Source organism: Schistocerca cancellata, chromosome 4 (assembly GCF_023864275.1).
Source record: "Schistocerca cancellata isolate TAMUIC-IGC-003103 chromosome 4, iqSchCanc2.1, whole genome shotgun sequence".
NCBI lineage: Eukaryota > Metazoa > Arthropoda > Insecta > Orthoptera > Acrididae > Schistocerca > Schistocerca cancellata.
In genome coordinates this window covers 163899584-163921402 of record NC_064629.1, presented here as the reverse complement: position 1 = coordinate 163921402, position 21819 = coordinate 163899584, and the positions used below count along the sequence as shown (strand labels likewise).

General features: G+C 42.4%; 1 protein-coding gene and 1 pseudogene across 3 annotated transcripts in view; both read left to right on the top strand.

The window, feature by feature from the left end:
* LOC126185146 (transcription factor CP2) overlaps nucleotides 1-21819 on the top strand; it is an 838084-nt gene that overhangs the window by 267599 nt on the left and 548666 nt on the right. The window lies entirely within an intron of this gene.
* LOC126185448 (5S ribosomal RNA) lies at nucleotides 18758-18875 on the top strand (annotated as a pseudogene).

Here is a 21819-nt window from a genome sequence, read left to right as displayed (position 1 = left end):
GGGGGAGGACCAAACACTGAGATCATAGGTCCCATCGGATTAGGGAAGGATGAGGAAGGAAATCGGCCGTGCCCTTTCAAAGGAACCATTCCGGCATTAGCCTGAAGTGATTTAGGGAAATCACGGAAAACCTAAATCAGGATGACCGGTCTCGGGTTTGAACCGTCATCCTCCCGAATGCGAGTCCAGTATGCTAACCACTACGCCACTTCGCTCGGTGGTGGTAACTTTAATAGTGATGAAGTGGTGCAACCGGAGGTGAGGTTGTGGCTCCGTCAACAAAGTCATACATTCTACAGTGACGCTATCAACAAACTGGTCTCTCGGAGAAATGTGTTCGTCGCCAGGCTGAGTATGTTGAGAAATTAATACGTAGAGATGAAGAATAAAGATGTGGAATGATAATAATGTTAGCTTTATTTTAAAAAACTGTAAGAGTTTTCATGTAAGAAACTCAGAGGCATTGCTTTTCAGCAAGCCCTCGTACAAGGAATTCAGCGTGCATTTGTCTTCGGAGGCTGCTAGATACGTATTGATCAAGGATTACAATAAAACTAGAGGTGTTAGGTCACATCGCGAATCGTCCAGGCACTCGTTTATCCACGCAGCGTCTGCGAATTATAGAATCAGGGCGTGGGACAAATAATGCAGATGGCAGGTATTTCTCGCCATACACACTGCTGTGATTAAGAGAAAATATTTGCGTAGACGGAGAGTGTAACCCACATAACATCCTCTTACTCCTGTTATTGTGATATCCGGTTGCTTGGTCGTAGGGACTTGTCCGCACGTGTACAACGGAAAGATTACTTTAACAAGACACACCCACGGCGCTTCCTCCCGACGTGTATGCATGCGTGTTAACTTAAAAGACGCTGTTTCCTACTGATTACATTAAGTCCGCAGCAGAGTCCGACGGGTAGTGGCCGCTGCATGCTGCTTTCACAGTTGATGAGAGTGAACTTGCAAGGACAAAACAATTTCACGACCTGATACAGAAATAGTGTTGGTTCCATGAAATTTTGTTTGTGTTGCGTTGATGATATGGTGCATAATTGTCAGTTTCGTCCAAGGAATGCTTAAATTAGTGGTGTTGTTTGTGTGTCGTTCAAAGGGATAAACTGAAATGCCGTGCCTTCATAATATTCTTGATTTTTAGACGGTTTGTGGCCAATGTATACTCATAGGAAGTTAGTGGAGGTTTATAAAGAGTGTGTTCAACAGTTAAGGTCCGGATGGCTGAACTGAGACGCAGTAATAAATCCTCGCGTCAAGTACGTCTGAAAGCTGCAACAACAGATGAAAACAGCGAGTAATGGATGAAATAGACACATCATAAGAACGTGCGGTGCATTTTACGTGGCAGATTTTCACAATCGAGGCGTCATGAAGGAGGATGCAGTATTCGTTGAACGCTGATCAAGGGAAAATGTGAGTAAGAATAGTTGGTCAGTATTAATTAGAGCCGGCCGAAGTGGCCGAGCGGTTCTAGGCGCCACAGTCTGGAACCGCGCGACCGCTACGGTCGCAGGTTCGAATCCTGCCTCGGGCATGGATGTGTGTGATGTCCTTAGGTTAGTTAGGTTTAAGTAGTTCTAAGGGACTGATGACCTTAGAAGTTAAGTCTCATAGTGCTCAGAACCATTCAACGGTCATTCATTCAAGTGCCTTCTGGTTAGCAATTTCTTTTGCATTAATGAAAATCAGTTAGGCTCTAGTTAATAAATGGTTCAAATGGCTCTGAGCACAATGGGACTTAACTTCTAAGGTCATCAGTCCCCTAGAACTTAGAACTACTTAAACCTAACTAACCTAAGGACATCACATACAGCCATGCTCGTGGCAGGATTCGAACCTGCGACCATAGCGGTTCCAGACTGAAGCGCCTAGAACCGCTCGGCCACTCCGGCCGGCTCCAGAAGGCACTGAATATCTTATAGCGCCTTAGCCACTGGTCTTGGGGAGCATCTGCTCCAGTTTGATAGAGTTTTCGTGAGATCGCGGATTGACTATAGGGGCACAGTGTGCGGTACAGCGAGACCGTACCTGAAGATACTGACACTGTCCACCATGAGGGACCAGGCTGGGCAGGTGTGCTTGCAGGACCAGTCCCATATCCAGTCTCTGTGCTGAGTCTTGGGAACGACCACTCACCACCCAGTGGCAGCTCCTCATGGTTCTACGTTATAAATGAGCGCCACAACAAGGTAGCTGTATTCACGGATCATTGTAGACAGGGGCACTCCCTTGGCTGCTCTGGTTTTTTTTTTTTTTCACTGATCGTGTCCTCAAGAACTGATTATCTCAAGCCCTCACTGTGTTTGTTGCCGGATTTTACGCGATCTTGAGAGCACTGGAGCAGATAAAATGTTTTGCAACTGCTACATTTCTCGTCAGTTCCGACTCTCTGAGTGCCCTTAACTTTTGAAAACACTTTTATCCAGCAAATAAAGTAGTCTAGGTTATCCAGGACGTCCTTCTTCACCTACAGAGACTGGAGAAGAAGTTGTCTTTCACCAGGGTACTACATGGGTTTTAAGGGAAACGAAAAAGCAGATATAGCAGACAAGGAGGCGTATTGCGACAGTCATATAGTTGAGTGTGCCATCCTCCTACAGGCTATCACCTGACTGGTACAGTCACGCGCAGATGGGAAGAAATGTGGCTAGAAGAGAGAGACAGTAAGCTGCGTTTAGTAAAGTCAACGGCCTGGCCATGGCGTACCTCATTCCAACCATATAGATGGAATGAGGTTCCTCTCACTTCATCGCTGAGCGTCCGTAACGTCCTCCTCCTCCCCCCTCCCCGCCCCCCTCCCCCCACGCACACCCCCTTACGTCATCGCGTACGACACAACCTTATGACGCGTGACTTTTCGCTCTGGCGGAAGTACCCTCCCGTACGTGATGCTTCTGGCGCACGGATCACATTTTAGTTGCCTGTATTTTATCTTCATACAAGACGGCCACAGCTTATTTACGTACAGATTTATCCTCTATTTTAACTGACAATGACACAAATGTGTTAAAACTTTTAAGGTTCTGTGAAATATGGGACCTGTTCCCCCCCAAAAGTTTACGCAGAAGTTTTTAATGTGTTGTCAGGATGTCTGGCTCATCCATGTTTTTTGGAAGTGCTTATTCAGCCACATATTCCTGTGTAATTATTTCAGCTTTCCTGTTTCATTGCTAGTGTTTTGAATGACAGTTGTAGAACATCTGACCGTATATGCGCTATCTTAAAGGAGGTGAGATAGAGTGAATGTGCAGATGAACGTGAATGGAGTTGGCACAGAGTCAGTGTAATTCTGTAAGACATTGTTTGATAATGTGTTAGACATTTCACAACATTCGTTTTTTCTAGTTTTCATAAGGTCGCTGAAAGCCTCACCGTTGGGCGTCCGTGTAAAACACACACACACACACACACACACACACACACACACACATATATATATATATATATATATATATATATATATACAAAAGAAATTAATTTTATTAATTGCCTTGCCTTTGTAGCAGCTGGTATATTCTATGAAGAACTTCTCGATCAGCTAGAAAAAAATACGCGAGAACAAAACAAAATATTGATCAGGGCGATCCATCTACTTTGGCATGATCTCACTACCACCTGTTCCTAAATCTAAAGAAGTCTGTGACTGGAAAACTTATTGGCTCTAATGAAGAAGTTACGAAAATCGTGACCACACTTGAGTGAACGTACTTGCTCAACGGGAAAGTAGTTGGAAAAAGTGCATTTATCTACTTAAAAAAAGTACATTTCTCATTTAAATAAGAAAACTTAATTTTTTGGAGAGAAATGGGGAAGGCGTCCGTGGGGCAAGATCGAATGTCCTACGTGCTACCCTCTCTAATACTCTTATTCACGTCACATGCAGAACTGTAGCGATGTAAATAATTGCACTGTACGTCACGTCGCGTTAAGCATTCACCTTCGTAATTTAAACAGTTACCTGGTCCAGTGTTAAGCTATTTTTACCACACTTGCTTACGTTATTAGGTTCCGTCTTTTGTTGTGTGAGGCTACATCGCTAGTAGGAAGGGGAAAAGTTGCAGGGAACGTGGCAAAAACAGTGTTTTATCTGCCTTTTAGACGTTGTTCTTCTCTGTGTTTGTAATAATTTTCTGGAGAAGCGTTTGATGTCTTTAACTTTTTCGCAGCACTTTCTGTGTTCCTTCTGTCCTGTGCAGCTTATAGACATTACCATAGAAGCTTTGTCAGAATCATTCATGAATTTTTGCATGGCCCATGGTAACTGGAACTATGTCACTAATATTTTCTTAATGCTGAGACAAAATCCCAACTTCTATATGATGGACGTTCTCTTAGCTTTAAATTCAACATTCAGCAATGGGTAATGTTGCGTTCTATAACTGTGAATTCAGTTACAGTGTGAGTCATCACCATTCAAGGGGCATCAGCGTTCCGTTTATATCGGCCGTGTCGTTTCGACATCTGATTCTGTTCGTTTGGCGCCTTGAATCAGTAATGACATTACGCTCCCTACGAGGTCCGATAATTGGCAAAAGTTTGTGCTCTGTTGTTTGATTACAGTGCACCTTTGTGCCTTTTACGGCAACATGATACAACACACGATTAGCTCAACAGCACTGCATTATACACCTCACGCGTCAATTTTGATGATACTCCGGAAATCATTCACTAACACATACTTCTTCCTTCGATCTTGTATTATCTACACTACTGGCCATTAAAATTGCTACACCAAGAAGAAATGCAGACGATAAACGGGTATTCATTGGACAAATATATTATACTAGAACTGACATGTGGTTACATTTTCACGCTATTTCGGTGCATATATCCTGAGAAATCAGTACCCAGAACATCCACCTCTGGCCGTAATAACGGCCTTGATACGCCTGGGCATTGAGTCAAACAGCTTGGATGGCGTGTACAGGTACAGCTGCCCATGCAGCTTCAACACGATACCACAGTTCATGAAGAGTAGTGACTGGCGTATTGTGACGAGCCAGTTGCTCGGCCACCATTGACCAGACGTTTACAATTGGTGAGAGATCTGGAGAATGTGCTGGCCAGGGCAGCAGTCGAACATTTTATGTATCAAGAAAAGGCCGTACAGGACCTGCAACATGCGGTCGTGCATTATCCTGCTGAAATGTAGGGTTTCGCAGGGATCGAATGAAGGGTAGAGCCACGGGTCGTAACACTTCTGAAATCTAACGCCCACTGTTCAAAGTGCCGTTAATGCAAACAAGAGGTGGCCGAGACGTGTAACCAATGGCACCCCATACCATCACGCCGGGTGATACGCCAGTATGGCGATGACAAATACACGCTTCCAATGTGCGTTCACCGCGTTGTCGCCAAACATGGATGCCACCATCATGATGCTGTAAACAGAACCTGGATTCATCCGAAAAAATAACGTTTTGCCATTCGTGCACCCAGGTTCGTCGTTGAGTACACCATCGCAGGCGCTCCTGTGTGTGATGCAGCGGTAACCGCAGCCATGGTTTCCGAGCTGATAGTCCATGCTGCTGCAAACGTCGTCGAACTGTGCATGCGGATGGTTGTTGTCTTGCAAACGTCCCCATCTGTTGACTCGGGGATCGAGACGTGGCTGCACGATCCGTTACAGCCATGCGGATAAGATGCCTGTAATCTCGACTGCTAGTGATACGAGGCCGTTGAGATCCAGCACGGCGTTCCGTATTACCCTCCTGAGCCCACCGATTCCATATTATTCTAACAGTCATTGGATCTCGACCAACGCGGGCAGCAATGTCGTGATATGATAAACCGCAATCGCGATAGGGTACATTCCGACCTTTATCAAAGTCGGAAACGTGATGGTACGCATTTCTCCTCCTTACACGAGGCTCCACAACAACGTTTGACCAGGCAACGCCGCTCAACTGCTGTTTGTGTATGAGAAATCGGGTGGAAACTTTCCTCATGTCAGCACGTTGTAGGTGTCGCCACTGGCGCCAACCTTGCGTGAATGGTCTGAAAAGCTAATCATTTGCATATAACAGCATCTTCTTCCTGTCGGTTAAATTTCGCGTCTGTAGCACGTCATCTTCGTGGAGTAGCAATTTTAATGGCCGGTAGTGTACGCTTAACGTCAAAACATTGAAACTACGAAAGTCCCCAATTGGATGTCTGTCATTCACCTGTGTGTAATGGTGTTAAGACATATAACATGGCCGGCCGAAGTGGCCGTGCGGTTAAAGGCGCTGCAGTCTGGAACCGCAAGACCACTACGGTCGCAGGTTCGATTCCTGCCTCGGGGATGGATGTTTGTGATGTCCTTAGGTTAGTTAGGTTTAACTAGTTCTAAGTTCTAGGGGACTAATGACCTCAGCAGTTGAGTCCCATAGTGCTCAGAGCCATTTGAACCATTTGAACATATAACATGAATTTTGGGGCATGTAGCCGGGATATAATGGTTTCTTTTTCCGATATATTCCCTGAAAAGCAGAGAACTCGTGCAGCAACGATACGCTGTGTAATTCGCAGATGACAAATGCGCCACATCAGCGCGAAGGAGGAGGAGGAGGAGATGAGTAGTGTTTAAAGTTCCGCCGACAACCAGGTCACTAGAGACGGAGGACAAGCTCGGATTAGGGAAGGATGGGCAAGGAAATCAGCCGTGCCCTTTCAAAGGAACTATTCTGGCATTTACGTGAAGCGATTTAGGGAAAACCTAAATCAGGACGGCCGGACGCGGCTTTGAACCGTCGTCGTCACGAATGTGAGTCCAGTGCGGTAATCACTGTGCTACCTCCCTCGGTATCAGCGCGGGTTAACGAGAAATGTATCGCAGATGAAACTCACTTCTCAGTATAACAGTACGAAGCTACTCATTAGAAACCGCAAATCTGCAATAATTAAGAGCCTGGCGAATCGGCATTAAATCTGGTGGCCTGCATCGGAATCTAAGCAACGAGAACTCCGATCACACATACCTTTGAGAGCGAAGATATGTATGGTATACGGATCATGTGTGTTGTTAAAATGAAAACGTCGTCCAATGTGATTAGAATGGTTGTCAGACATACTTGCACAGCTTTTTCGAACACTAGATCCTGGCAGGATGTTGCTATGGCCATTTTACCTTCAATTCACGTGTTCTTCACGTCTCAATGAACAAAAATAGATACGAATTTACGCTCAGTACTCAGAGTGAATTGATTGGTATAACAGAAACATTCTCCGTCTAAATACCGGAAGACGAAACAGTAATATTTCTTCTGTACATCTGAAAACTGCAACATTATCGTCGTCAGGCGGAATATTTAATCGGGGATCCGAACTGGAGTCGTCGTTTTCCTTCATTAGCGGGCAGCATTTGCGTGCAGTAACTCGAAACGGCTACAAAAGAGCCAATCGAAATCGTCAGTTTTTTTTTTTGACCTAATGTTCGCGTGTCACATGACAAATAATTGCGTCTGCGACACGAAACAGGAATTCTGAAGAATTCTATATTTACATTAGTAAGAAACACACACAGTGTTGGACGTCGTCGATAAACATTCTCGTAAAAAGCTTTCATCCCTCTCGGCACACATTTACCAGGTAACTGAAATACATATACATTTTTTGCTGTTTGTTATTAGGAAATGACAACCCGTAAATTACAAGAACGAACTTGGGCTAGCTAATTAACATAAAAATTATTAACAAAAACTTTTAAAACAAAAAACTTAAATATTACTTCCTACAGTGGGAAACTTACCAGAAATATATTATAAATTTCTGTTTCATTTATTCTGAAATATAACATAATAGCTGCTTGTAAATGTAGATTACTCTTTGTTGAAGGAATTTATTTGGACTTTCTCCGCACAAGATACAGTATTGCGTTCCTAGCATATTCCTTTTATCTGCATCAAGACTAATTAATCAGTGTCTTATATTTTCATGACTGTAAACCTAACGACTACGGAGAAAGTAGTCATTTGTAGAGAAACTGCAGTTATCCTTTCGTATTCTTTATTATGCTATGCAGCTGGCTTGCGCCTGCAATTTCTGTACAGCATAGCGAGGCCGAAACATCTTGTAACAGGAGACGAGAGTATAAGAACTTGTTATGACGCCAGAGCTCGGTCGGTTTACGTTCCTTAATTCGCATTGCGCACTAAATCTACTTAATTCGTGTTCCTACTCTTCGTTGTTGTCCTGCCACAAGTGGAATTCCTAGAAGTAGCTTTACGTCATGGTAATCTATTGTGATGAAGAGAAGCTGCTATTCGAACAGAACTCTTAACCACTGTGAGGTTTTACTTTGTTGACAGTGCTTATTGTGTCTTTTAATGCCATTGTTTTCCCACAGAACACACATTTTCTACATTTGTATAATGAGAATAGCAGCTTCTGAGACTCAGGTTCCGGCGTTCAGATGCATGACAGTTTTCTTTACTATTGACTCGCATCGTTTCTTACTTAGACGCTAGTGTTTCTTTGGTTAAGCGGCGGGGAATCACGCTTAACTGCCCTCTATCGCGGGTGTTAGGAGGAAATATTTGCATCATTAGGCCGTACTTAGGTATACGGTGGCCCAGAGACAATTGCATTCTCTTCCACGGTTGCTAGCTCACTACAACATCCAAACGTAACGTTCTGGCAATTCGGATCCGTAGCCAAGTCAACAATAAATACAGAGTAATGTTATTATACGTGAACGCCAGAGGGCACATATTCTCGAACCGTGTGTTAGTTTTCAATGCTTTCCCAGCGAATGGCGGAATTGGTTTTTGAACGTCGGGCGGGAGGGGGGGGGGTGGACACTGCACTCCAACAATGGATAAATGGATAAATTCAAGGTAGTGCCCATTGATAAGTGAAGTAAACCGGCACTATCCGACTGCACTGTCAGTGATAACTTTGGAGGCTGCCGCATGGATTAAATAACAAGGGCAGGTGGTACGAAGCGTAATGAAATGGAGCGAACAGGAAGTGGAGAAGGGTTATGGAAGAGTTAGATCTTTTGGGAGGATTATGAGAAGAAATGTTCATAAAACGACACATAAGACGCATGTGCCTAGAGTACAGTACTGCTCTATTGTACACCGATGTCGCAGTCAGGAAATGCTATAAGACGTCTGCACTCTGATTACTCTGAGCAGTGCTGCTGTTGACTCGTTACTTTCTCCATAAACTTGAGAAAGCAGTAGAGCAAGCGCAGACTTACATCCTCTAAACATACAAGTACCGCGTGGGAAAAATGAAACTGTCCTGGAAAATATTTATCACGCTGACGCGGAATTGACCCCCGTTAATGAACAGGAGAACTGCCCATCGAAGAAAATGTTGGAAACCGTGATTTGAGTGCACCATTCGGAGTCTATGACGAAGTAGACTCTGTTCAAGAAACCCACCATTACGGCAAGCAGAACAGCAAGTTACCAGTAATACCGGGGTGAGAGACCTGTGGGATCAGAACTGTCAACTTACTGAAAGTCGTGAAGAGCGTGAGTTGTTCGCAAAGTATAACTGTGCTGCTGCTGGCACAGACGTCGACAGGAAATTATGGGTCAAATTGAACAGAGCTCACACTGGGCATGGACGACGAATAGGGTGGTACAGAGTACCTGGTTTGTGACTGTGGGGCTCGGAACCAGACAGTCAAGCGTATTGCCCCTTGCATTCCTGTCAGAGGAGTTGGAGCGACCTCATGAAAGCTGATGATACAGCTCTTATATTTTAAGTTTTTTTTATTTTACGCGTCTAGTTCCGTTGTTGTTGTTGGTTTGGGGAAGGAGACCAGACAGCGTGGTCATCGGTCTCATCGGATTAGGGAAAGATTGGGAAGGAAGCCGGCCGTGCCCTTTCAGAGGAACCATCCCGGCATTTGCCTGGAGCGAGTTAGGGAAATCACGGAAAACCTAAATCAGGATGGCCGGACGCGGGATTGAACCGTCGTCCTCCCGAATGCGAGTCCAGTGTCTAACCACTGCGCCACCCCGGCGTCTAGTTCCGTAGAACCAAATTGAGCAGCAAATCTCGAAGGTCATGGAACGTATCGGTACATGAAATCACAACATAAAAGTAATAACAGATGGAATAAAATGTTTAAGAGCCCAAAAAAAAGACAAGCCATAAGTTTATGTAAACGCAATCAACAATATAACGCAGCAATCAGCTTAATCTTTCAAGGAACTCCTCGACAGAATAGGAGGAGTGGCGCATGAGGAAACCCTTCAGTTTAGATTTGAAAGCACGTGGATTACTGCTAAGATCTTTGAATTCCTGTGGTAGCTTACTGAAAACTGATGCAGCAGTATTCTGCACACCGTTCTGCAGAAGAGTTAAGGAAGTGCGATCCAAATGCAGATTGGATATTTGCCGAGTATTAACTGAGTGAAAGCTGCTAATTCTTGGGTATAAGCTGATATTGTTAGCAAGAAACGACAATAAAGAATGTATATATATTGAGAGGGCAATGTCAAAATACCCAGACTAGTGAACAGGGGTTGACAAGAGGTTCGCGAACTTACACCACTTACTGCCCGAACTGCCCGTTTCTGAGCCACAAATACCCGTTTAGAATGGGAAGAGCTACCCCAAAATATAATACTATACGACATAAGCAAATAAAAATAAGCAAAGTAGACTAATTTTCGTGTCGAACGATCACTTACTTCAGATACCGCTCGAATAGTAAAAGTAGCAGCATGAAGTCTTTGAACAAGGTCCTGAACATGGGCTTTCCACGACAGTTTACTATCTATCTGAACACCTAGAAATTTCAACTGTTCAGTTTCATTAGCCATATGCACAATCTGTGAAATTAGAACGTCGGGTTTTGTTGAATTATGTGTTAGAAACTGTAAAAAATGAGTCTTACTGAGATTTAGCGTTATTTCATTTTCTACAAGCCATGAACTTATGTCATGAACTACTCTATTTGAGACAGTGCCAATGTTGCACACAACAGCCTTTACTACCAAGCTAGCGTCATTAGCAAACAGATTTATTTTAGAGTTACCAGTAACACTAGAGAGCATATCATTTATATAAACAACGAACAGGTGTGATCCCAGCACTGATCCCTGGGGCATCCCACCCCCCGCCCCCCAATTGATTAGGAACTTCGATATTGACATATTTAATTTTGTCTTTCTGTGTTCTTGTTATATACATATACTAATGTTATATACCTGTATTTTTAAACTGCATGTTGGCCATACGAATAAATAAATAAAACCATTCGTATGTTGTCACATGTCTGCGCATGCGCATCTCCCGAGCGCTTTGTCTCGAGAAATTCGTTGTTTCATTGCGTTTGAGTGAGTTAGAGGAGGAGACGCGTTTAGTGAACAGTTGAATGCAACACAAATTGGAGCTCACAATAAAATAACGCGTGTTCATTGTCGAGTGTTATGCCGAACTGTTTGCACAAGAGCTAAAGACCATAAGCGTTTTGACAAGACGTCCGGCAAAATCTGAAATGCAAAACTATCTGGTAAGATGGCGCGAAATTGGCTCTGAAGCGTATAAAAACCGTAACTATACGAAAAGAGTTCGACTATTTATTGTAAATATTATCCGGGACGCGGTTCAAGGCGCTACAGTCTGGAGCCGAGCGACCGCTACGGTCGCAGGTTCGAATCCTGCCTCGGGCATGGATGTGTGTGATGTCCTTAGCTTAGTTAGGTTTAATTAGTTCAAAGTTCTAGGCGACTGATGACCGCAGAAGTTAAGTCGCATAGTGCTCAGAGCCATTTAGCCATTATCCGGATCAGTTTTTATGTTGTATGTCCTGTACATAGTGTCCTCATCTAACAGCAGGTTTCGAAGGAATTGAGAGGAACTGTGCTAGGATCGCTCCAGGTCGGATGTGTGGCGTATATGGTCAGGGAAATACGACGTAAATCTTTGGAATAAAAGCTCTTGCGAAACTCTGTTTGGCAAGTTTAGAGAAGCGATTTTCGCAATAGGCAGTGCACCAATCATTCTTCCTCCATTCGTATTTTGTGCAGAGCTCAGAAGAATAAGACAGCAAAAATTAGGGCGGTACACACCGAGGGATACAGTCATTCTTCTCTCGCACCATACACGAATAGAATATGTCAGAGAGCGCCTAATATTCATATGAAGTAACCTCTGTCATGGATTCTACATTGATTTATGGATTATAGCTGCAAATGTAAAACCTTCATTGTTCCTTTATACTCCGAACATACTATGTTCAGAAAAGACTTACACTTTTAGCTCTATGTTTATGAATGCGTACGTATCTTTCCGTATATTAGTTACGACCTCTCCTTCGTGTTAGTTCACTGTAAAAGTTAATACTCTAAAGAAAGACTTTGTAAATAGTGTACCGAAGGCTCTGGGTAATGATTCATTTGGCAGAAAGATAAGTGTGCTTGCGCTAAAAAAGCTTACGGTTCTGATTCGTATCACGGTGACACTAATGACAACACGAAAAAATCTTCGAAACCAATGATACGAAATCCAAAGAGGACGATATTGCGCTAGAGAATTAACATAAAAAACATAACAGAAAACTTTTTAAAGAGAAAAGCTTGATTAATCATTTCCACAGGAGCAGATAACATTGTTTAATGCACCCTTTTCTCTCCCCTCGTCACGTATGGACAACAGCAAGAAAACTGGAAGGTAATTAGAAGGGGCATGGAAGTTTGAAGGTTTGATTCCATCAGGTGAGCGTATGTAGTCCAGCATAAAGATTACTGTTAGCGATAATCGGAGATTTTGATTCAAAACCGAGTCCATTGCGTAATTTTCAACATCGCAAATATTCCGAGGAAATGTTTTCATATCCGTAACAACACTGAAGTCATGGCTAACTTCAGCATATCATTCGTCAAAGAACTGAACCAAACTCTAAAGTCTGACTTCTCTGACAGAGAAGGGAGTCTAGGTATTAGAAAAGAAGCGAGCTTTTGTTGTGAAATACAAACGAAATCATAGCGAGTAGCAGAAAGGAACTTGTTTAAACACGCACGTAGAAAACTTTTGAAAAAAAAATACTATTCTGAAATACATATAACGAGTAAGGCGAAAACATTGTAAGAGAACTAAATGTAGTTACAGAAAGAAATAAGGACGATTAGTGTTTTATGTTCCATCGACGACAAGGTTATTCGGGACGGGCCAGAATTTCGAAATGAAAAAGAGTGGGGGTTAAAATTAGCCATTGTCCTATTTTAAAGAAAACATCAAGACATTCACCTTGAATCGTTCAAGTACATCATAGAAAACCTAAGGATATGTACGTGAGCGAGGATTTGAATCCCGCTCTTCGGAATACGAGTCCTGTACCTTAAGCACAGCTCCAAAATAAAAATGGACCGTCGTATAAACGGAATTAAATTGGAAAAGGGGGGCAAGTAACGTTTAAAATAGTTATTCATTGTGCTAACTAAAATTATTCCGGTATGAAAGTGATTCATGTAATTGATGCCACGACTGAAGAAGTTGTAACGCTTTGGACTGGCAGAGAAACGGGAAAAATGAGCGTATTTTTTAAAGTGCTGAACGTAAGAGGACAAGTGAAACGAAAGTGTCTTCACGCCTAGTTGCTGTGACGCGTGGCGCACGTGCTCGCAGGCCGGAAATTACTACCCACGCGATTACTAAGTTCCAGGAAAGAGAAACAATAGCACTCCACTCTGGTAACCTACAGGTCGCGCCTGCAAGCCGCTCTGTCGGCAACCCACACAACTTGTTCGGTGGCGGGCACATGCTGTCGTAGCAACCAGTTCATTATCATCTCTTGAGTTACTCCTAGTACAGGTCAGCGAGGCCACCGACGACACTTGAATGAAGCTTTTGGACGATAACCACGAGAAGGACGCTGTTGTTACATATAATCCTTTGTTTTGAGCACTTTCGTTGGAAAGTGCGCCACGGATGTGCTCCGCGAACTACAAACACTTCCCATCATCCTCCGTAAATGGTCTTAATTTTCAAAGTAATTTAAGTAAGCAAGGTGAAATTTTCTCAGCTTTTCACTTACAAATTGTGTTTACAAGAAGAAAATTCACTTTTTTGGGAAGCAGATGTAAACTACCCATGTATGTACGTGATAACCTCTTCAAAGGACTCGAAACGTTTTCCAGCCACTCATTTCATATTAAAATAGGTGGAAATCGGTAGATGACATTCCAGATCTTTGAATCCGTGTTTCGCCACTACTAAAGCGGGCAGGTGTATTGTCCTGATCACAGGTGACCTTTTTCCTTTTTTCCAGTCCATATCTCATATAACGTATTTTTTCATACATCTGGTCCCGAAGACTGGACTATTATCCTTAGTTGTTATTTTACATTTTGAAAAGAAATCGAGAGTAGAGTCTCTTTCGCATCCCAGAAAACACTCTCCCGACATATAAAACCGAATTCACTCTTTCTGCTGTAGTACTACCAGCTTCATGCCGTTACTTTGCTGTTTCATTTCAGATGCTACGTGATGAGCACAAGTGGAATATACAGTCACACAAGTGCACAACTTCAGTTGTATTCTTTTCAAAAAATGTTAGATCATAATTCGAACAACACAGCCACCATCGGGAAGAAAACGTTTTCATAGTTCAAAAATGGTTCAAATGGCTCTGAGCACTATGGGACTCAACTGCTGAGGTCATAAGTCCCCTAGAACTCAGAACTACTTAAACCTAACTAACCTAAGGACATCACACACATCCATGCCCGAAGCAGGATTCGAACCTGCGACCGTAGCGGTCACGCGGTTCCAGACTGTAGCGCCCAGAACCGCACGGCCACTCCGGCCGGCTTTTTCATAGTTGATTCTTCGCGTGAAATGCACTGTGGCCTTTCTGACGATACGCTTATGGTGTTAGCTATTTCACACGCCATTAACCGACGATCGTCCGACATCATATTACGCACTTTGTCGCCAAGACAACTAAGTCCACATTTGAATTCAGCCGCCCCGTTCTTAACGTTCTCGTTAACATAGCCTTCCATGTTGGAAGACTTCGGCTTCACATTTAGTACAATTTTGCGATATATTTTACTGTTTTTATTTACTCTTTTGTTTGGTTTTGAGAGAGCCTTGAGAAAATACAGCTGTTCAGATAAAGAAAGAACAATTCCTTCACTTTCTCGTTAGATAAACTTCGGAGTATTAACTGAATATCAGAGTACTTGTCCCCTTCGCGTACTATAATTCGTGAAAAACCTTGATAACTTTTCCTATACTGAAATGTTAAGGTTGACGTTGATGACTCACTTTGTACAGCGGATTGATACCTATCGTTGTGGCACAATATTAAGGTAATGGATTCGCAGCCGGAAAGATTTCATTCACATTTGAACTTTCCAGGGTCATTTCACGCGGAAGTCTACCAATAAAATAAAATAAAGTTGAACCTTTATGATGTAGAATTTTGTAATTTTTTGCATTTTATTCTGCCTATAAAACTAAGGTAAACTCTACTAAATTAATGGTTTAGGACCTTCCATTTTTGACTTATTAATTTGTAAGGTTCCCAAGATTGTGCGTGTATTGCCGCGTTCAGAAACCTTAAAATGGTCAAATCTCAAAACCTATTTGACTTAGAGATCTGAAATTTATACCATTTGATTCAGTTTCTTGTAAACTTTAAAAATATGTGCTGTTTGATCATATTCATTTACATGCCAATTTATTTCCAAACAAAAATTTTTAGTTCGTTATTTCGAACCAGGAAGTTTTTAGTATCGAAGAAAAAGTGCATGTGAGTCATACACAATCTGTGTGCCAAATTTCTTGATGGTATCCAATTTGAATATACTCAAATAAATTTCACTTGACTGCAATTTGCATTGCGAACTGTACAATTGCACCTTGTTTGCAAGCTCGTCCATAAAATTAAAGCTAAAGTGAAATCAATGTGTAATAGTTAAGCACACTTTGGTTTGACATTTTAAGAATTGAGTTATCGATCCCATGAGACAATTGAAATGAGTAATGTGAGGGATTTTATGTAATTGTCATATTATACAGGTCGGTCAGAAACAGTTTGAACAGCTTGCAAGGCAGTTGCTGGGTAGGTTGTGCTGATAAATACTTTTTAAGGAAAAAATCTATACGTTGCGTCATTTGCGAGTTAATTAGCATTGAAGTTAGCCAATCAGGCCGTTGCGCGCGCAAATTCAAGCGGCCTGCCAGACACAGTTAGTGTCAGTTGTTGCCAAAGCGTAAATGATAGCGCACGAGTTTGGCTCGTGTTGGATCCTTACTATCGTTCCATGTCCTGTTTGTGTATTGCTCTCTTGTTCGGTTTTAGGAAACCAAACGAAGATTGCGTATGGCATCATCGTCTCTGGGAGGCCGCTTGAATTTGCGCGCGCAGCCGCCTAAATGACTAACTTCAGTGCTAGTTAACTCGGAAACGGCGCAACATATCAAATTGTTTTCTTGACAATTATTTCTTAGCACTGCCTGACTTCTTAGCACAGCCTGCAACACTCTTACAAGCTTCTCAGACTATCTCTGACCACCTTGTATAACTTTTAATTTAGCTGTAGTTTATGTTTATAGAAAATAGAAAATACAGGGCTATTACAAATGATTGAAGCGATTTCATAAATTCACTGTAGCTCCATTCATTGACATATGGTCACGACACACTACAGATACATAGAAAAACTCATAAAGTTTTGTTCGGCTGAAGCCGCACTTCAGGTTTCTGCCGTCAGAGCTCTCGAGAGCGCAGTGAGACAAAATGGCGACAGTAGCCGAGAAAGCGTATGTCGTGCTTGAAATGCACTCACATCAGTCGGTCATAACAGTGCAACGACACTTCAGGACGAAGTTCAACAAAGATCCACCAACTGCTAACTCCATTCGGCGATGGTATGCGCAGTTTAAAGCTTCTGGATGCCTCTGTAAGGGGAAATCAACGGGTCGGCCTGCAGTGAGCGAAGAAACGATTGAACGCGTGCGGGCAAGTTTCACGCGTAGCCCGCGGAAAATTGGCTCATGCCACAACTGGAGACCGACAGCGCCGACTTCATCTTTCAACAGGATGGTGCTCCACCGCACTTCCATCATGATGTTCGGCATTTCTTAAACAGGAGATTGGAAAACCGATGGATCGGTCGTGGTGGAGATCATGATCAGCAATTCATGTCATGGCCTCCACGCTCTCCCGACTTAACCCCATGCGATTTCTTTCTGTGGGGTTATGTGAAAGTTTCAGCGTTTAAACCTCCTCTACCAAGAAACGTGCCAGAACTGCGAGCTCGCATCAACGATGCTTTCGAACTCATTGATGGGGACATGCTGCACCGAGTGTGGGAGGAAGTTGATTATCGGCTTGATGTCTGCCGAATCACTAAAGGGGCACATATCGAACATTTGTGAATGCCTAAAAAAAACTTTTTGTGTTTTTGTATGTGTGTGCAAAGCATTGTGAAAATATCTCAAATAATAAAGTTATTGTAGAGTTGTGAAATCGCTTCAATCATTTGTAATAACTCTGTATATGTCACGATATGTAATAAAACTAAAATATTCGCTTCTTAACTCACTTCAGAAGAGATAAATTGTTGTGATAAAATTATTAAAGAACTGGAGTTACAAAGAGAAGCAGTTTACTGCGTAAGTGTATGACTCATTAAGCACATGTGCTGGGGTGACAGAGTGGCAGAAACGTACCGCTGTCATGACTAAAATGCCTAATTACCCATCAAAATGTTGAAAGGCGTATGTTGGAGAACGACAAGTACCAAGCGCAGGCAACGAAGTGAAACATTTTACTTGTCGTATTACAACATGTGCCTTTCAACATTTTATTGGACGATTCAGTATTTTAAATAGTGAGATAGCAACATTTCTCCCACTGCTTCAACTGAGGTATTCATGTAGAATGGAACTGGTCTTGGCTTAATAAATGCAGCTAATATAACAATTGATGTGGTTTCTTAACATTCATATTAATCAGCTGTGCAAGCACAACATGATTAAATATTAACTACTTTCCAATTGTTTGAGTCTGTTGAAAGGAATACCCCAGCAGTCACTTTATTCTATGTGACAAATTATGAGAATGCAGCAGAAGAAAGGAGCTTGACCAAAAGATTTTATAAAACTGTAACAAACACAGGGGCTCTGAAGTATTTATTATATGCGGAGCAAAGCCAAAGTTAAAGCAAAATTTGTTTTCCGTTTTAAGTATTTTTACGTTGGTAAAATTCAAGTGCGACCGGATGAAGATAACACGCTCTTGAACAGATTACGGGATTTATTGCTTGCGCTTACGACAGCAAATGGCAGATGGCTTGTGTTGTACCAAAAGTTGAACGAGAAAAAAAAAGCCTTTTCTTATGCATAGTCCTTCTTTTTCATAACCAAGAAAACCAGATAAGCTGACTGTTTCAAAAAATTTCGTACTGTGTAAATTACAACTCACAGCTGCCACTGAAAGAACATATAGACCATAAGATGAAAAGATACGAAAACGCTCACAGATTATTTTGAAAAAAAAAAAAAAAAACCGCGTTGTTACATCAATAACTTGTCATCATTGCTTGAGAGGAGTGAGTTATTCATTTAAAAAGAAGACTTCAGCGTACAATCTTAGCAACTGGATCACCATAACGTTTTTCTCATTGAAGATGAGTAGAAAGTTTCTCAGTACAAGACAGTTGATAGTAACAGTTTCACCAGTGTTTAATTAATAGTATTAATTAATACGAATGTATTTGTAAAATAAAGGTACAGTTAAAGTAAGTTTTTTATAGTCGTTATTCAGGATGTGTTATGTTGTGCCAACGGCCTTGCCGCAGTGGTAACACCGGTTCCCATCAGATCACCGGAGTTAAGCGCTGTTGGGCTGGGCTAGCACTTGGATGGGTGACCATCCGGTCTGCCGAGCGCTGTTGGCTACCGGCGTGCACTCAGCCCTTAAGAGGCAAACTGAGGAACTACTTGATGGAGAAGTAGCGGCTTCGGTGTCGTAAACGAACATACAGGCGGGAGAGCGGTGTGCTGCACATGCCCCTCCATATCCGCATCCTGTGACGCCTTGGGGTGAGGATGACACGGCGGCCGGTCGGTAGCGCTGGGCCTTCAAGGCCTGTTCGGACGGAGTTTAGTTTTAGTTGTTATGTTGTATGTTAAAGCCCTTCAACAGTTAACATTTATGAAGCCAAAAAAATAATAATACCAACCTTATTTGGTTTTTTGACATTTATGCTTTCCATCACAACTTAGTAGCAAGTCCAAAGTCCTAGAACTACATACTGGATGCTGTGCTTACCAGTAAAATAAAATTTACTTTAATATATTCTAATTGGATCAGTTGCCACACATATTAACAAATGATGTATGAATAACATACATTGTTTTTTCAAAACAAAAATCAGATTTTGAAATTTTAAGAATTTAAAGAAATTTTCGTTTGGCAAAATTCAACATTTTTATGAATATGGTCAAGTTACTTCTTTTAAAGCTTATAAGATACTGAATAAAATGGTAGAAATTTTAGGTCTGTAACTCACATAGTTTTTGAGTTTCGTGTCAACACATGACAGGAATACCATAATTTTAGAAATTTTAAAAATTAACTCAAAAATTTAATTTGGAATTTTTAATGGAAACAACTTCTATCAATGTACAAAAAATTATCAATATCAGAGACGTTATGAACCAGACCACTGGTTAATCACATTGCACTGTTTAAGTGGTGGTCTTGTAGAGCAGAGTGAATTGTCGATATGGATACCATTTAAATATTCTCGTATGAGAACGTTGTTAATCGGGACTGACCCTTTAGGGATCAAAACGTTCGTAACATGTACAACATTGCCTGATGGCATCACATTTTTTAATGTTTTATTGGCTATTTGGTGACCTCATTCAGCCAACTAAATACACAACAGATCGGATAGATACATATTAAAGTGATACATGATTGCAGTGACTTAATAATTTGTATACAAAAGTAAAAAAAAAAAGATTCTAATCAGATTTCAATATTAAAGTCATCGCTTTATATTTCATGAATGTTTCGTATATACTTTCTTTTGCTGGCGTTTAGAAGATATATAACGTTCTGACATAGCTTAATGCGGTTGGCAAAACTGCTTCTCCACAGTGCCTTAGTGATGTGTGATTCTTCAGAACTCTACCAATGAATCATATAGGATAACCTAGCTGTCACATGGGCATTAAATTGTAGGCAAACGTTACTGCTTTCCGCAGGAATCCAATGAAAATGTACACTACTGGCCAATAAAATTGCTACACCAAGAAGAAATGCAGATGATAAACGGGTATTCATTGGACAAATACATTATTCTAGAACTAACATGTGATCACATTTTCACGCAATTTTTTCACGCAATTTGAGTGCATAGATCCTGAGAAATCAGTACCCAGAACAACCACCTCTGGCCGTAATAACGGCCTTGATACGCTAGGGCATTGAGTCAAACAGAGCTTGGATGGCGTGTACAGGTACAACTCCCCATGCAGCTTCAACACTATACCACAGTTCATTAAGAGTAGTTACTGGCGTATTGTGACGAGCCAGTTGCTCGGCCACCATCGACCAGACGTTTTCAATTGGTGAGAGATCTGCAGAACGTGCTGGCCAGGGCAGCAGTCGAACATTTTCTGTATCCAGAAAGGCCCGTACAGGACCTGCAACATACGGTCGTACATATCCGGCTGAAAAGTAGGGTTTCGCAGGGATTGAATGAAGCGTTGAGCCACGGGTCGTAACACAAATGGCTCTGAGCACTATGGGACTTAACAGCTGAGGTCATCAGTCCCCTAGAACTTAGAACTACTTAAACCTAACTAACCTAAGGACATCACACACATCCATGCCCGAGGCAGGAATCGAACCTGCGACCGTAGCGGTCGCGCGGTTCCAGACTGAAGCGCCTAGAACCGCTTGGCCACTCCGGCCGGCTGGTCGTAACACATCTGAAATGAAATGTAACGTCCACTGTCCAAAGTGCAGTCAATGCGAACAAGAGGTGACCCAGAAGTGTAACCAATGGCACCCCATAACATCACGCCGGGTGATACGCCAGTATGGCGATGACGAATACACGCTTCCAATGTGCGTGCACCGCGATGTCGCCAAACACGGGGGTGACCATCATGATGCTGTAAAAAGAAACTGGATTCATCCGGAAAAATGACGTTTTCCCATTCGTGCATCCAGGTTCGTCGTTGAGTACACCATCGTATGCGCTCCTGTGTGTGATGCAGCGTCAAGGGTAATCGCAGCCATGGTCTCCGAGCTGATAGTCCATGCTGCTGCAAACGTCGCCGAACTGTTCTTGCAGATGGTTGTTGTCTTGCAAACGTCCCCATCTGTTGACTCAGGGAGCGAAACGTGGCTGCACGATCCGTTACAGCCATGCGGATAATATGCCTGGCATCTCGACTGCTAGTGATACGAGGCCGGCGTTCCGCATTACCCTCCTGAACCCACCGATTCCATATTATGCTAACAGTCATTGGATCTCGACCAACGCGAGAAGCAATGTTGCGATACGATAAACCGCAATCGTGATAGGCTACAATCCTACCTTTATCAAAGTCGGAAACGTGATGGTACGCATTTGTCCTCCTTACACGAGGCATCACAACAACAACTGCTGTTTGTGTAGGCGAAATCGGTTGGAAACTTTCCTCATGTCAGCACGTTGTAGGTGTCGCGACCGGCGCCAGCCTTGTGTGAATGCTCTGAAAAGCTAATCATTTGCATATCACAGCATCTTTTTCCTGTCGGTTAAATTTCGCGTCTGTAGCACGTCATCTTCGTGGTGTAGCAATTTGAATGGCCAGTAGTGTAATTCTACGTGATTATGT